General features: G+C 40.3%; 1 pseudogene; it reads left to right on the top strand.

Moving 5' to 3' along the window:
- The first annotated feature begins 2993 nt into the window (after positions 1-2993).
- Positions 2994-16165, top strand: part of LOC124982883 (natural resistance-associated macrophage protein 2-like) — a 34863-nt pseudogene continuing 21691 nt past the window's right edge.

The following is a 16165-nucleotide window of genomic DNA, read 5'->3' as shown; positions in this document are numbered from 1 at the left end:
CTCCAAAGGCTTTAAGAAAAAAGACCTATGAATCCTCAGAGCACCCCTATGGGAGATGAAAGATTAAAAGGGAAAAGATTAATAGGACTGGGGTGTAACTCAGTGGTAGAGTGCTTACCTAGCACATGTGAGGCACTAGGTTTGATCCTCAGCACCACATAAAAATAAATAAATAAAATAAAGGTATCGTGTCCATCTACAACTAAAAAAATTTTTTAAAGGAGGAAATAAAATGATTTACTGTTTTCTATTTGGGTCACCAAAGATTGTCATGTGTCCTTGACCTGAACTGAACTCAGACTGTGGTAGTGAAAATGTATCATCCTGACAGCTAGACTACCAGAGAGCTGCAGTGAATCAGTGGTGGAAAATCTTAATTTTTCAAGAACTCTCTATCCTTATTTTTATTAACAAACTTAGGAGACATAGGAATATAGTAATATAAAGTTAGAGAATCTACTTTATATTACTAGCAAAATGGGTCAAGTTAAATTCCCTTACTTATATGACTAAAATTAAAGATTTTCATTTGCAAGGTTTATGTAGGCTGTGGACCACATTTTTATTTTCTAGGTGAAGCAGTTTACAGAGCAGTATTTTTTTCTTTTTTTTCCTATTTTGGTGGTTCTAAAGGACAAACCCAGGGGCACCCTACCGCTGAGCTGCTGCAGCCCTTTATTTTTATTTTGAGAAAGGATCTCCCTAAATTACACAGACTGGCCTTGAATTTACCATCCTCTTGCTTCATTCTGCTGAGTTACTGGGATTACAAGTATGCACCCCCTTGCCATGCATAAATTTTGAGTTTTTACAAAGCCTCTTTTACTCACTCCCCTATCTTTTCCCCATTTTCTTGGTCTAAAATGACTTTAGGAGTTAACTCTTAGATGTTGTATTCTAGCCTGGGTGACTGCAATCAATGTCCAAGCAACCTGGAATAACAAAATTACCTTAATAAAAGCAAAAAGTTGGCAGAAGAGGAGAGGAATACAGAGATGAAACCTTTAGGATTGCAGTTTAATTATATTAAGGGTGTTCATGCTATCTTACAAGGGCTAGCTACCTGACGTGTACAAGAGTCAATATTATGGCACCTGGTTTTTGCAAAAAAAGAAAAAGCTTTATTGCAGGGTTCATGGTCAAGAAGGTCAAGAGCTAAAAGTTCAAAACTGCCTCCCCTCTTTGGGGATTATGTTCTGTGTGAGCAATTTTTGAGCCTCTGACATTACTGACAGGATGACCTAGCTCCTGCTCCTGTCCATTCTTGAAAAACTCCTTCCAAACTTAAGAATCATTAGTGAAAGGCTTGGCGGCTTTTCCTGGAGGACAACTTAAGTTATGGAATTTGTGTCTTAACCAAAGTTAGGAGTAATGGCTTGCTTTCTGAAGTCCAAAATAGCCCTTTTTGTAACACAAGGCACAGATGTCTTGTCTTACAGGCCCTTAAAGGCTGCTGCCTGTGTCTGTAACTCTTATGGAAAGGAAGAGAAGATCTATCTGGTGCACGCTTGAAGAAACTATTGCAATTTCTTTAGGAATGTTATTTCACAGCCTACCTTGTTGGTCATGCAGCATACAAGGTGCCAAGGACCAGAAAAATGTCATGCAGGTGGAAAGGCTCATTTCTAGGATCTGTTATATGGTCCAGCAGAGGTTAGGAGATGTATTTGGAAAAAAGGCATTTGCATTTTTCTAAAGGAAGTAATACCTGGTTCTCTCAATATTTCCAGCCATCATGATCTGGGTTGTAATTTTCTTTTTTCTTCTTTTCATCTTTTGTATCTGTCACAAAATCTATATTATATATCCAGAAAAAAGATTTTAACTATAATTATAGTAATAATTACAAATACAATATGACCTAAAAGTAGCACAAATAATTGACAAGGGAAATACGCATCCTAATCAGTCAAAAATTGATCCTGCTTTCAAGGGGATGGTTTGCCTCATGAAATTCCCTACAGTCTTTACCAATGCTGTGTTGCCTGGAGCAACTTCAAGCCTCAAATGTCCTTAGTAACAAAGGGAGGTGAACAAGGTCAGTGTCTGCATGTACAGAGGCAGAGTGACTCTGGGAAAAGTCACACCACTTCTGAATGATGGGGAAAAAAAGCAGCTTAAGGAGGAGGTAGCTCCAGCCTGTGAACTGAGTAAGTAGCCAGCAAGTCTCCAGCAGCCTAGGGAAGCTGCCCAGCTGAGCAGCCAAGGAAGGGTGACAAGAACAACTCAAGCCCTTTTACATTCTAGATGCAGCAGAGGTTCCCAAAGGAAAGATTCTTTATCAAAATCCACAGATAGGCAGGTCTGGTGGTGCACACCTGTGATGCCAGATATTCAGCAGGTTGAGTCAAGAGGATTACAAATTTGAGGCCAGTCTGGGCAGCTTAGCATGACCCTGTCTCAAAATTTAAAAAAATAAATAAAAGGGGCTGGGAATGTAGCTCAGTGATAAAGCAACCTTGGGTTCAATTCCCAGTACTCCCAAAATGAACAAACAAATCAAACTTCATAGATTCATGGTAGATTCTCAGAACTAATTTGTGCATTTTCTCTTTTTTCCAGGAGAAATTCTGTATGGAAACCAACCTGCACCAAAAAAAAAAAAAAAAAAAGTACATGGTGCTTGGCCCACTTTTTTTTTTTCTTTGTTTCCTGAGTTTGTTTGTACTTTGCACTTTGAGTTTTTCTTTTTGCAGTTCACTCCCCTTTCCTCATATCTTGAACTCTTTGACTAATAATTAGTTTTTTCCTATCAGTTTTTACATGAAGGAAGAAGCTTGTTATCTTTTTAAAAATTTTTATTCTTTATGTGTGGTTATTTTTAATATTGTAAACAGAATGTTTTGGTAATTCTAAAAGACATTGAAGAAAATCAGGGTGATTTGTCAGGCCATTTATTCTCTCCTTTTCACCAGCTGGGCAGTCATCTTCAGTGAAAGATGCTGGGGTGTGAACTAGAATTTGGGGATGGAGTGGGATTTCGTTGCGGGTAGATGGGGATAAAGTGTGGGGGAGAAGTGAGGCAATGCTAGGTGAGATGCAGAAAAACAAGGCTTAGAAGTAGGCCACCTGAGGCAGCCAAGGGATGTTCTCAATTCCTCCCAGACAAGAGGTGCCCCTGGTGAAGTAGTAATAAGGTCAGAATGCTTTGCTTTAGAATCTACACAGGGAAAGAAGGCACATGTAGGTACTAATACTATCAAAAACTCCTACATGCAAGTTACTATTCCAAGCACTTCATGTATATTAACTGATTTTATACTCACCAACAGCCCTATGAAATTGATATCATTAATCCCCATTTTAAGTTTATGGAACAAAAGAACCAAAAAGCTAAGCAACTCCCCAAAGATTTACACAGCCAAGAAGTGATACAAACTGGTCAGGCTTCAGTGTCCACAGAAATCAAGGTAAACACAGCTTCTATATGTTTGTTTTTGCTTTCCGCTTCTAAGAGATGTCACATTCTTTCACTCACAATACTCCCTGAAGCCAATGGACAGGAGAATTTCATTTTACACAGAGGAGGTTCAAACATGGATTCCTCAACTTCTCCCCTATTGATGCTCTTTAAAATAGTCTGACATATGAGGCAAGGAACTCAGGGGAACCAAAAGGAAAAGGAATTCAAAGCAGAATATCAAAAAATGAGCCCCACGAGTTCAAAGCCAGCCTCAGCAACCGCGAGGCTCTAAGCAACTCAGTGAGACCGTCTCTAAATAAAATACAAAATAGGGCTGGGGATGTGGCTCAGTAGTTGAGTCCCTGAGTTCAATCCCCGGGGTGGGGGAGGTGGTGGGGGTAAGCGACAGGTTTAAAAGTAGGGTCATATGAATCCGAAGGGTTGGAGAACATCCACCCAACTTAGATATCGTGTGCAATATGTCCCTAAACAAACACCTTTCTCATTTGAACTGGAATCCAGAAGGGCCCTAGGAGCTGCACTAAGTTCTAGAATCAACCTACACACTAATATGAGCGGCCTGCACAAATAGTGCCTTCTCGGGGAAAGCACTCCATGGGTGCCAGCTGGACTCAAATGAGTTTTTGCTGCAGTGGGGCTGCGGGAGCCCCAGAGAGCTGACCAGGCCCCAGTGCTCAGCGGATAAGGCGGTGGCGGCCTCTACCGCAGCGTTACAGCGGGTCAGCACATCCTCCACCCCGGGTTATCGTGCGCCGTCAGATCCAGCCCGCGTTTGGGTCATTTGTCCTAGGTCACGGCGCTGAAGAGTCAAGGGCCCCGTGACCTCCCGCCTTCGCTTTCCTCCCCGCCCCCTCCCCCCCCTTTTCTCGATCTTCCTTGGAATAATACCGCTCCATCCGCCCCCTCAGACAACGCGCCGGGGCGCCTCAAGCTCTCCCTGCCCGCACCTCCCTTCGCGGTCCCGCACACTGGCCCCTGAGCCTCACCAGCTGGCCCTCGAGGCGCCATATCCCCCTCCCCATCCGCCTGCGGAAAGCCGGGCGCCGTGACCCCTGTTGTCTCGGGGTCCCACAAACACCTGACAGCCCTGAAACGCGGGTGCCAGTTCCCGGGAACAAGTACCTAGCGGGCCAACCCCCTACCCTACCGCCATTGGCCGACAGAAAGACATTCGCACATTCCTATTGGCTGGATCTCCGCCGCTGTCATTGCGGACGATCCGCAGAGTGATCCAACCATCCTGCGCGGGCCGGGGGAGGCGGGGCCGGGCCAGGCAGGGCACCAAGCAGGAGCTGCATCGCTCTAAGCTGCGGTTTGCGCGGCTCAGACCCCAACGCACAGGAATCTGGGAGCTCTCAGCCAGCTGGTCGCCTGAGGACAGATCAAATTTCTGCCCAGCGCCGTGTCACGTGCCTGTAATTTAAGGAATAGGTAGCTCGATGTGAATCTAATCTTATTCTGTTAGGAAATCAGCAGTCGTCACTTGGGATTATTGTACAGAGCTACTAAACAGCGTTGGTTCAGTTTTGACTCAGTGAAGTGAAGGTTAGAGAATGGTGTCCACCAAGTAGGATCTTTTCTGTTTGACATTCAGCGCTGAGAGCTTGGGTAGGTGCTTTTGAATGACATATCTTTATTTCTTGCCTCTTTACCATGCCCATATATCCAAACGTCTCTGAACAGATGTATAACCTTTGCATGGGCTTTAAAATCCCTCTCAACTTCGCTTGGTGCGATCTGGGAGACTCCAGTGGAATATTCTTTTGTCTTCTAATTTTTCTCTTGCAAAAAAATGATGTTTATTACGTGTAGCAAACATTATTAGGAACTAATCACAAAATGAAAAATTTAAATTTATGAAAAAGAGCACCGCTTTCTGCAGTTTACATGCTGGCCAGATTTGGCTGAAGTACAGATGGTATATAAATTTAGTTATTTGAGCCAAGCATGGTGGTGAATGCCTGAAATACCAACTATTTGGGAGGCAGAAGCAGGAGGATGCAAATTCGAGACTGGCCTGGGCAAGTTAGCTGGAGTCTATCTCAAAATTTAAAAAGACGACTGGAAGCCTAAGGCAGGAGGATCGCAAGTTCAAAGCCAACCTCAGTAAATTAGCAAGACCCTGTCTGGAAAAAAAAAAAAAAAATTTAAAGGTGGGGGTGCGCTAGGGATATGGCTCAATGGTTAAGTGTCTCTGAGTTCAATTCCCAGTACCAGACAGGAAGGAAGGAAGGAAGGGAGGGAGGGAGGGAGGGAGGAAGGAAGGAAGGAAGGGAAGGAAGGAAAGAAAGAAAGGAGGGAGGGAGGGAAAGAAAGATAGCTTTGAACTAAGACGTTTTAATGCTTTTTTTAGGATTGAAAATCAGATGTTGGCTTGGTGACAGTGGAGGACAGTGCCTTTGAAATCTGTGTTTTGAATAAGGAAGCAAGGGAGTGACACCTTTAGCGTGTGTTTGAGGCAGAAAGGGAAGGTGTCTGCCCAGTATTGTCATTATTATCCTCTCTCTGAAACTGTGGTTTGAATAAGATATTCTGGAAAAGAAAACAATGGCATTTGATGGGCAGCATATAAGGAGTGAGAAGACCTAGACCCTTGTTGACTTACCATATGCTTCTATTTTTAAAGATGAGGTCTATGTTGCCCAGGTTGTTCTTGAACTTATGGACTGAAGCAGTCCTCCTTCCTCAGTCCCAAATAACTGAGACTACAGGTGTGCCCCCATGCCATTCTTTTTGTAATTCAACAAACATTTATTGAACAACAATAATTGACTCCTTTAAACACAAAGTCAAGCTCTCCAGTTATACTGGATAAAATAAAATAAGATATATGTATTTTAAAGTATATTTTAATGACATCAGAATGGAATATAGAGCAATTGGCCAGGAAAAACAAAAATATACTAACTCCTCTGCTATTTGAGGTCATAGTATTTATCATTTTTTAATATAAGGATTATAGTTTTCAATAGACATTGATTTGGAAATTAGGGTACTCTTATTGTTGATTAGTTATGTTTGGGGTTCTTGTTTTTCTGTTTTGATTTCATATCTAATAATCTGGTATTTATTAAAACTCCTAGATCATATATAAATGGAGAAGGTTACAAACTAATTATTAAATTTTTATCAGGTTCCAAAGAGTGGAAGGAGGCATACACAAGTCTGGAGAATCTTATGTGTTCTGTCTTTACATATAATTTTTCTTTCTTTAAACCTCCTGCTCCTCCTCTTCCTCCTCCTTCTCTTTTCTTTCAGTACTGGAAATTGAACCTAGGGGTACTGTACCACTGAGCTACATCCCCAGCCCTTAATAAAAATTTTCAATTTTGAGACAGGGTGTCAACTAAATTTCCCACGCTAGCCTCAAATTTACTATTCTGCCTCAGCATCTTGAGTAGCTGACATAAAAATTTGGCACCACATCTGACAATCTCCCTTTTTATCATGGCTATGTGACATTCTATCCTATGAATGTGAAGTTTGTTCAGCCAGTCCTAATCTCAAGAGTATTTGCAGTCTTTTGATACTATGAACAATGTTGTGGGGAATGTCCTTATATATATTTCTTTGTGTATATCTTTAGAATTCATTCTTAAGAGTGGAATTGCTAGCTCAAGGATATGCAGACTTAAATTTTTAAAAATGTAATTTGGCTGGCATTTTAATTTTGTAAAATATGCTTAAAACTTTTGATAAGGAATTGGATAAAGTAGTCATTATGTGAACCATGAGTGCCCTGATTTTTATGTTGTTGATTGTTGTTCATTATTAGGAATCATCTAGGGTTTTAGAGAAGGTGACACTTGATAGTAAGGGATATACTAGAATATCAAAGCAGTATTAATCATAATTATAAAATTATGGGTTGATTTGGATTGCTTGTGTCCAAATTCTGGATCTTTTCATTAATGTGGTGAAATACCCAGTGTTATCGTACTGGGAGAGCAAAATAGTCTCACAATAACTTATTGCTTTCATGTGGGACATAAATTGTCATGGGAACTTGAAATACTATGCAGCAGACCAAGCATAACTGAACCTTTCTACTCCCTGCCCTATTTTTGTTCTGTAGACACTGCAAACAATGAAGCTTCTAGTTTGTTGACTAAAAGCTATAATGAGAAAATTTGAATCTAGAATCTATTTTCTCTCTTGGAATAATACATTCTTAAGATTTCAGAGAAGACCAGACTTCTTGTGTTTTATTGGCTTCCTCTATGCAAGTTATAGGAATGATCACTTAGAATGCCCCTATTAATTATTTAAAAGTTTATCATAAAATATTCCTGTCTAAAATTATTTAAAGATTACAGGCTTCTGGAGAAATACACTACTACCTCAATTGCTGGCTTTTTAAATGTAACCCTCTCTCCCCCCACTTTTTAAAAAGCAATACAGGAAACTAAACCTAGGGCCTCTTGCATGCTAGGCAATGAGCTGTGCCCCCAGCCCTTAAATATAACTTAAAAGCCTGTTTTGGATAGAAATCTTCCTCAGTGTATCGAGGAAATGTATTATTTCCTTCTGTACTTTCTGAAATAGAATATCAACTATTTGTAAAAGCATTCAAAAGATACTATTGGAATTCTTTTTTGGAGGGGAGGTACTGGGGATTGGAACTGGGGTACTGAGCCACATCCCCAGCACCCCCTTTTCTTTTAAATTTCACTAAGTTACTTAGGGCCTTGCTAAATTGCTGAGGATGACTTTAAGGTTGTGATCCTCCTTCTTCAGCCTCACAAGTCACTGGGATTACAGGAGTGCACCACTGCACCCAGCAATAGTGACGTTCTAAATGATCTAAGAATAGTGGCATTCTAAGTGATCATTCCTATAACACGCATAAAGGGAGCCAAGAGAACACAAAAAGTCTGGTCTTCTCATCATTACAGTAACAATCAGATCAATCAGTTCTGGGTGACCTGGGATACAATCAGAAGCTTGAGTTATTGTACTCTTAAGAATGTTCTCCAAAGAAATTAAAGGGATATGAATTGGAAAAGAAGAACTCAAACTATCCCTGTTCGCTGATGACATGATTATATATTTAGAGAAACCTGGAAATTCCACCAGAAAACTTTTAGAACTCATAAGTGAATTCAGTAAAGTAGCAGGTTACAAGATCAATGCTCATAAATCCAATGCATTTTTATACATAAGTGATGAATCTTCAGAAAGAGAAATTAGGAAAACTACCCCATTCACAATAGCATCGAAAAAAATAAAATACTTGGGAATCAATCTCACAAAAGAGGTGAAAGACCTCTACAATGAAAACTACAGAACACTAAAGAAAGAAATTAAAGAACACCTTAGAAGATGGAAAGATCTCCCATGTTCTTGGATAGGAAGAATTAATATTGTCAAAATGGCCATACTACCAAAAGTGCTATACAGATTCAATGCAATTCCAATTAAAATCCCAATGATGTACCTTACAGAAATAGAGCAAGCAATCATGAAATTCATCTGGAAGAATAAGAAACCCAGAGTAGCTAAAGCAATCCTTAGCAGGAAGAATGAAACAGGGGATATCGCAATACCAGAACTTCAACTCTACTACAAAGCAATAGTAACAAAAACGGCATGGTATTGGCACCAAAACAGACAGGTAGATCAATGGTACAGAATAGAGGACATGGACACAAACCCAAATAAATACAATTTTCTCATACTAGACAAAGGTGCCAAAAATATGCAATGGAGAAAAGATAGCCTCTTCAACAAATGGTGCTGGGGAAACTGGAAAACCATATGCAACAGAATGAAATTAAACCCCTATCTCTCACCCTGCACAAAACTCAACTCAAAATGGATCAAGGACCTCGGAATCAGACCAGAGACCCTGCATCTTATAGAAGAAAAAATAGGTCCAAATCTTCAACTTGTTGGCTTAGGATCAGACTTTCTTAACAGGACTCCCATAGCACAAGAAATAAAAGCAAGAATCAATAACTGGGATAGATTCAAACTAAAAAGCTTTCTCTCAGCAAAGAAAACTATGAGTAATGTGAAGAGAGAGCCTACAGAGTGGGAGAATATCTTTGCCAATCACACTTCAGATAGAGCGCTAATTTCCAGAATCTATAAAGAACTCAAAACACTCTACACCAAGAATGCAAATAATCCAATCAACAAATGGGCTAAGGAAATGAATAGACACTTCACAGAAGAAGATGTACAAGCAATCAACAGATATATGAAAAAATGTTCAACATCTCTAGTAATAAGAGAAATGCAAATCAAAACTACACTAAGATTCCATCTCACCCCAGTTAGAATGGCGATTATCAAGAACACAAGCAACAATAGTTGTTGGCGAGGATGTGAGGAAAAAGGTACACTCATACATTACTGGTGGGGTTGCAAATTAGTGCAGCCACTCTGGAAAGCAGTATGGAGATTCCTCAGAAAGCTTGGAATGGAACCACCATTTGACCCAGCTATCCCACTCCTTGGCTTATACCCAAAGGACTTAAAGTCAGCATACTACAGAGATACAGCCACATCAATGTTCATTGCTGCTCAATTCACAATAGCCAGACTGTGGAACCAACCTAGATGTCCTTCAATTGATGAATGGATAAAGAAACTGTGATATATATATATATATATATATATATATATATATATATATATACACACAATGGAATATTACTGAGCTAGAAAGAATAATAAAATTATGGCATTTGCAGGCAAATGGATGAAATTGGAGAATATCATGCTAAGTGAGATGAGCCAATCAATGGACATATAATGGGGGGTGGGAGGGGTTAGCGTTAGGTTAGGTTTAGGGTTAGGGATAAGGAGGTTCGTAAGAATGGAGGAAGGAAGGACTGTATAGAGGGAAAAGAGGGTTGGGAGGGGTGGAGGGGGAAGGGAAAAAAATAACAGAATGAATCAAACAACATTACCCTATGTAAATTTATGATTACACAAATGGTATGCCTTGACTCCATGTACAAATAGAGAAACAACATGTATCCCATAAAAAAATTTAAAAAAATAAAAAAAAAATCATCTGATTCTTTATTAAAAAAAAAAAAATGTTCTCAGAACTGACAGAAGTATAAAGAAGGGCTCATTGTCTCATACCAAAAGGCCCAAAGCTAATTGATGAGCTTCTTGAGTTTTTCTGGTGCTTTGTTTGCCAAGTCCCCGCTTTCCTTTAAGAGTCATAGTACCAGATCTGATTTGTGGTTTCTGATTTATTGTGGGTTTAGATAACTGGATGTCCTGGCTTATTAGAATTATGAGTAAAGTAAAGTAAAAAGCCTCTGAGGTGTCAAGAGCTGTGCTGTGATTGGAATCCAAGGGAGTGGTCACATGTATAAGTCCTATTTAGGTGAGGGCAGAAAGGTGTTGGAATTAGTCAAGGTTACTGGGATCTGTTGGCTGGGTTTTAGCTACTTGGGGGCTAAAACCTGACAGGAGAGACATGGATAATTGAGTATTTTAATGTAAAGTTTGGCGTTGGTGACTATAGAGGGGGAAATAGGATGTTTCCAAATAGCACGTAGTGGTAGATTTTATACCCCAGAAAATAGATGATTTAAAAATCCTTTTAGGTAAGCATACCAGAAATCTGTAAGATAGGTATGGAATATATTGATCTATAGAAAAATTATCCAGAAAGCAAGCGGAGGACTACCAAATGGGAGTGACACATAAGACAAGAGTGGGAAAAGACCTATGTATCAGCAGGGAAAAATGGCTAAGGAGGAAAATCCCTTTCTCAGTAGGATACTTTCTGTTGGGATTTGAGAAAGTAATCAATAAATATCACCTTGAAAAAAACAACCCAAATCTTTTCCTATTTGTTTTGTTACCTATCCTCGGTTAGGATAGGATAGGAGATTTCTCCCCCTTAATCTCCATTTCTCCTCTCTAACCTAGGGTTCCCCTGTGGGGTGGAGTTCTCATCACCATCGCAGATACTTTTGTTTTTCTCTTTTTGGATAAATATGGTAAGGCAAGTGGGAATAGGAGTGGCACTCAAAGGAACCACTTCCCATCCCGTGACCTCTGGGGAAGTGCCTTCTGTGAGCTCACTGCCGCATTTCCCCTTTAGGCTTGCGGAAGCTAGAAGCATTTTTTGGCTTTCTCATCACTATTATGGCCCTCACATTTGGATATGAGGCAAGTGTTGCATGCTGTTCATGAGTTTTTTGAAACAAGTTTTTGTTTTGTGTTTAGTCTTTCACTGTAAAAGACATTAACAATGCTAGGATGATTTAATGGTATTGCATGTTTCAACAAAAAGGCAGTTCAGCCCTGGGCTATTTTGAAGGAATGCAATCTATAGCCAAGATCTGTGTGCAGGAAGGCCTGCAGAGATTCCTAGTTCGAAATGACTAGATGCTCTAGGACCTTCCAGAACAGACGCCCTGGTGCCCGGTTGGCCATCCTGACAGTAGAACAATTTTGGAGAGAATAAGGGAGGGGTTTGCATGATTATTCTTGGTTGCTAACTGAAAATAGTTCTGGTTTTGCTCATTTAGGCTTATATTAATTTCAGCTTGAACTTTCTTTGTACCCAAAGAATTAATGAATTATAGGTGATACAGTGAATGTTTCTTGGTTTTTGCCTGAACCAAACACTCCTAGAAATCAGTACCATTATATACAGTACTAGTACTTTTCTGTGTCTAGTTGTCATAAATTGGTTTCTGCTTACTGACCTGGCTAAACTTTAAAACTATATCTAATTTATGAGTTGATTATGCAGTTTGTCTCAAGGTATCCAAGAAAAAATGGTGAACTAGGAAAAGATATGAATGAGAAGTGTTTATGAATGAGTCTCTCACGAATGCTAATACTAAAGATAGGCAATTTTTAGACAAACCTAGGTGAACAGAAGCTTGATAAGTGTGGATAGTAAATAATTGATTCTATATACTCGGATTTGTCTCACAGGAATTTACTTTGAAATTAATAACAACAAGGTCATTAGCATTATTTCTTTAAAATATTAGTGGTGTTCTATGCACAGCTGCACATCTGTTTTGTACATTCAGAACTTGATATAAAGCATACAGAAAATCAGAAAATTGAGTCCTGAATTCTCTCTCTTTTTCTTTCTTTTTTTTTTTTTTTTGGTACCAGGGATTTATATTTTATTTTGAGACAGGGCCTCTCTAAGTTACTGAGTCTGGCTTTGAACCTTTGATCCTCCTACCTCAGTCTCCCAAGACGCTGGCATTACAGGCATATACCACCACACCCAGTTCCTGAATTCTCTTCTGAGCCATATTTTTTTGTTTGTTTGTTTTAAGTGTTTTGTTTTGTTTTCAAGAGAAGAATAAGTTTATTTTGACTCACTGTTTCAGAGATTCAGTCTATTGTTGTCCAGCTCTATAGCTCTGGCCCCAACGAGGCAGAACATCATAGCGAAAGGGTGTGGCAGAGGAAAGTGACTCAGGACATGACAATCAGGAAAAAGAGTGAGAACTTCACTCACCAAGAATAAAATACACACCCCAAAGGAACACCCCCGTGACCCACCTCCTCCAGCTATATCCTACCTGTTACCAACCAGTTGAACCATATGAGTGGATTAGGTTATAGCTCTCATAAACTACTTATTTCACCTCTGAACATTCTTGCATTGTCTCACTTGAGCTTTTGAGGGAGATCACATATACAAACCGTAACAGGTCCCTAGTACTGTTACCCTCTCACCCCATCTCATGTTTTAGTAAAGGCTTATAGTTGTTATATTGGTACATAGTATGTCACAGTGAAACCCAGCCAGAGCCAGATTCTCAAGGGCATATTCTTGTCCTCCTGTTCTGGTTGTCACACCACACAGACTGAGCAGACTGTGGCATCATAGGAGCTCTCATCATGCCACCAAACACGTACATGCATTCTACCTTAATAAAGGTAAATAAGGCCCTTATCTCAGTGGCCTTCTGGGCCATTCATCCCAGATCATGAGATCTTTTCCTTTAATTGCAAGGGATACAAACTTAGTTTACAACTGTTAGAACCCTGAAGGAGCAAGATATTTTCCAAGACTGGACATCTCCAAGTCCACATACTCGGACTCTCTTTTTATTACATAATTGACCACGCATTACTGATTTCAAAGAGAAGCAGGGACAAATATTCTTCATTAAAGGGCTGATGCTGGGTGCAGTGATGCATACCTCTAATCCTAGTGATTCAGGAGGCAGAGGCAAGAGGATCACCAATTCAAGGTCAGCTTCAGCAATTTAGCAGGACCCTATTCCAGAAAAATAATAAAAAGGACTAAGGTTATAACCTGTGGTAGAGTATTCCTGAGTTGAATTCTCAGAATCACAAGTAATAATAAGAAGAATTAAAATATTTAAATAAAATAAAATTTAAATATAGATAAATAAAATGCACCAAGCCTCTTGTGTTTAAATCTACAAAGTCTGGGTGACCTGGTGGGTCAGCAATAAAGGTGCCCAACCATACTTTATCAGTTAGTCTTATGCAGTGTTTTGCTGGACAATTTCAGAGATCTTTATAAGTCAGGTTGTATACCTTTAGGACCAAAATCAACTTGTTTTTATAGGTCAGTGGTCCTTCTAGCCACAATATCTGAGAGTCAGTAGTTCTTGGTCACTGGTCCCTACTTGGAGAATGCACAGTGCTCTTCAAGGGACTGAAGGTCTTAATTGCTTAGTGAACTAGGATGTAGGTGAGGGCTGGGTCTCCCCCATTTCATGTAGTCAGTTGTTTGCCCTCTGAATCTCTCAGCTGACATTTCAGGACTGATATCCAAAGTCCTGAAATGCTACCAAGAAACTTGTTTCCGACTGCTGCTGTTATCTCCCTAGTCTAGACAGGTAAACCGGGCCAATAAGCAGGAAGTCCAAGAAGCCAACAAGTACTTTTTCTTTGAATCCTGCCCTCTTTGTTTCCTTTATCATCAATGTCTTTGTCATCTCAGTCTTTGCTGAAGCATTTTTTGGGAAAACCAACGAGCACGTGGTGAATGTTAGGGTAAAATGCAGTCAGGGATGAGGTTAGGGAAATACAAAAAAGACTCAGAGCCGAGGGAAAATGGGTCTCTGGCCCATGCTGTACCCTGCAACCCCAGTCACTGTGCACCAGTCAAGAGTCTACAGCGTGGTGGCTGAAGAAGCCTGAACCCATCCGTTTCCACTTTTGACTGGGAAGAGTGTTGGCCTTAGAGTCAGGATGGCCTTGTGTCATGTAGGTGGCTTCACATCTCTTAAGCTCTTTGTCACCCCCTTTTGCTTGCTGTCCATCAACTTCTGCCTGCCTGCTGGTCAGTCTTGCCATTTGAGATGTCAACTTGGTAGGAGTTGGCAAACAGGAAACAAAGTGTGACCAGGATAGGCTTTGTTTTGTTATTTTGAATTCTGAGTCCTCCTGATTTCTGATTGCCTACATGCTTTTTTGTTTGTTTGTTTGGTTTGGTTTTTTAAATTATTTTATTTTATTTATCTTTATGTGGTGCAGAAGATTCAATCTAGTGCCTCATTCATGCTAGGCAAGCACTCAACCACTGAGCCACAGCCACAGCCCACCTATGTGGTTTTAATCTCAGTTTATTTCCTTCCATCAGGACCTCTGACCACTGGCTGTGCTTTGACTAAGGGCTTCCTGTCCTGAGTGTCCTCTCATATTTGAAGCCTTCTTGAAGGCCTCTCCTCTAGTTCTCATTTAAAATGCCCCAGTGTTTGTGTATTGCCATATCTGCTCTAACTCAATAAATACTTTGATGACATGGGAGTGTGGAAAGATTGTGGAGGAGGGTCCCAAGTAATAGCACTGCCAGGCTCTGACCCTATCACAACCTTTTAGGCTTTCCTCCAGCTGCCTCTTGAGAGGACGTGTATGTGATGTGTTGGAGAGCTCTTCTCATCTGGTCCTGGCCTGTAAAGTAAAAACTGCTCTTAAACGTTTTTGGGTTCTAGGTTGATGTGTGTAAAAATAGCAGCAGTCCCCATGCTGGCCTCTTCCCTGAAGATAACTCAACTCTGGCTGTGGACATCTACAAAGGGGTAAGCCTGTGGAGGTTATGAACTTTGTTTTTGGCTCAATCTTCTTAGCATATTATCTGGTTTAGTGACTTCTCTTCAGTTCTGAGCAGGTTTATCTCTTCTGGAGTGTCATTTATTTCAAAGGTCCAGATGCCAGACACGCATTTTGGATTACAAGGGAGGGAATAGAGGATCAGTTGAAAGATGAACTGTACACCAGCTGTTCCCAAACTCACAGTGACAGTACATTCTTTTACAGGATGTTAACTTGGGTGACCAAAAAGAAAAATGTACCCAGGTGTGGTGGCACATGCCTATAATCACAGTGACCTGGGAGGCTAAGACAGGAGGATTGCAAGGCTAGCTTGGGAACTTAGACCGTATCTTAAAATAAAAGGTACTGCGGATGTTGCTCAGTGGTGGAGTACCCTGGGTCCAATCCCCAGTACAGTTTAAAAAACAGGAAAAAGGAAATGTTGTTAATAAAGTTTTATTTATAGGGGATTTGACCTTCCAAGAGTTGAATATATAGTATCATCTCCCAAATTTATTTGACCTGTTGTTCCTGCACTTCTGTCATTTACTGGAATAGTGTGTTGAAGAGAACAGTTTGGGAAATATGTTTAGACTTAGGTTTTTTCAGTATTTAAGATGGTAGTTGGAGATCAAGACTTTAGGCACTTAGAGAAGTGAAGGGACTAGGCTGAGGAATGAAGGAGTATCCAGAAGTGTTGAGATTGAAAACCTCTAGAAT

Source organism: Sciurus carolinensis, chromosome 4, assembly GCF_902686445.1.
Source record: "Sciurus carolinensis chromosome 4, mSciCar1.2, whole genome shotgun sequence".
NCBI classification, from domain to species: domain Eukaryota; kingdom Metazoa; phylum Chordata; class Mammalia; order Rodentia; family Sciuridae; genus Sciurus; species Sciurus carolinensis.
Note: the sequence above shows the minus strand (reverse complement) of the source record. Positions and strands in the feature narration are given on the sequence as shown.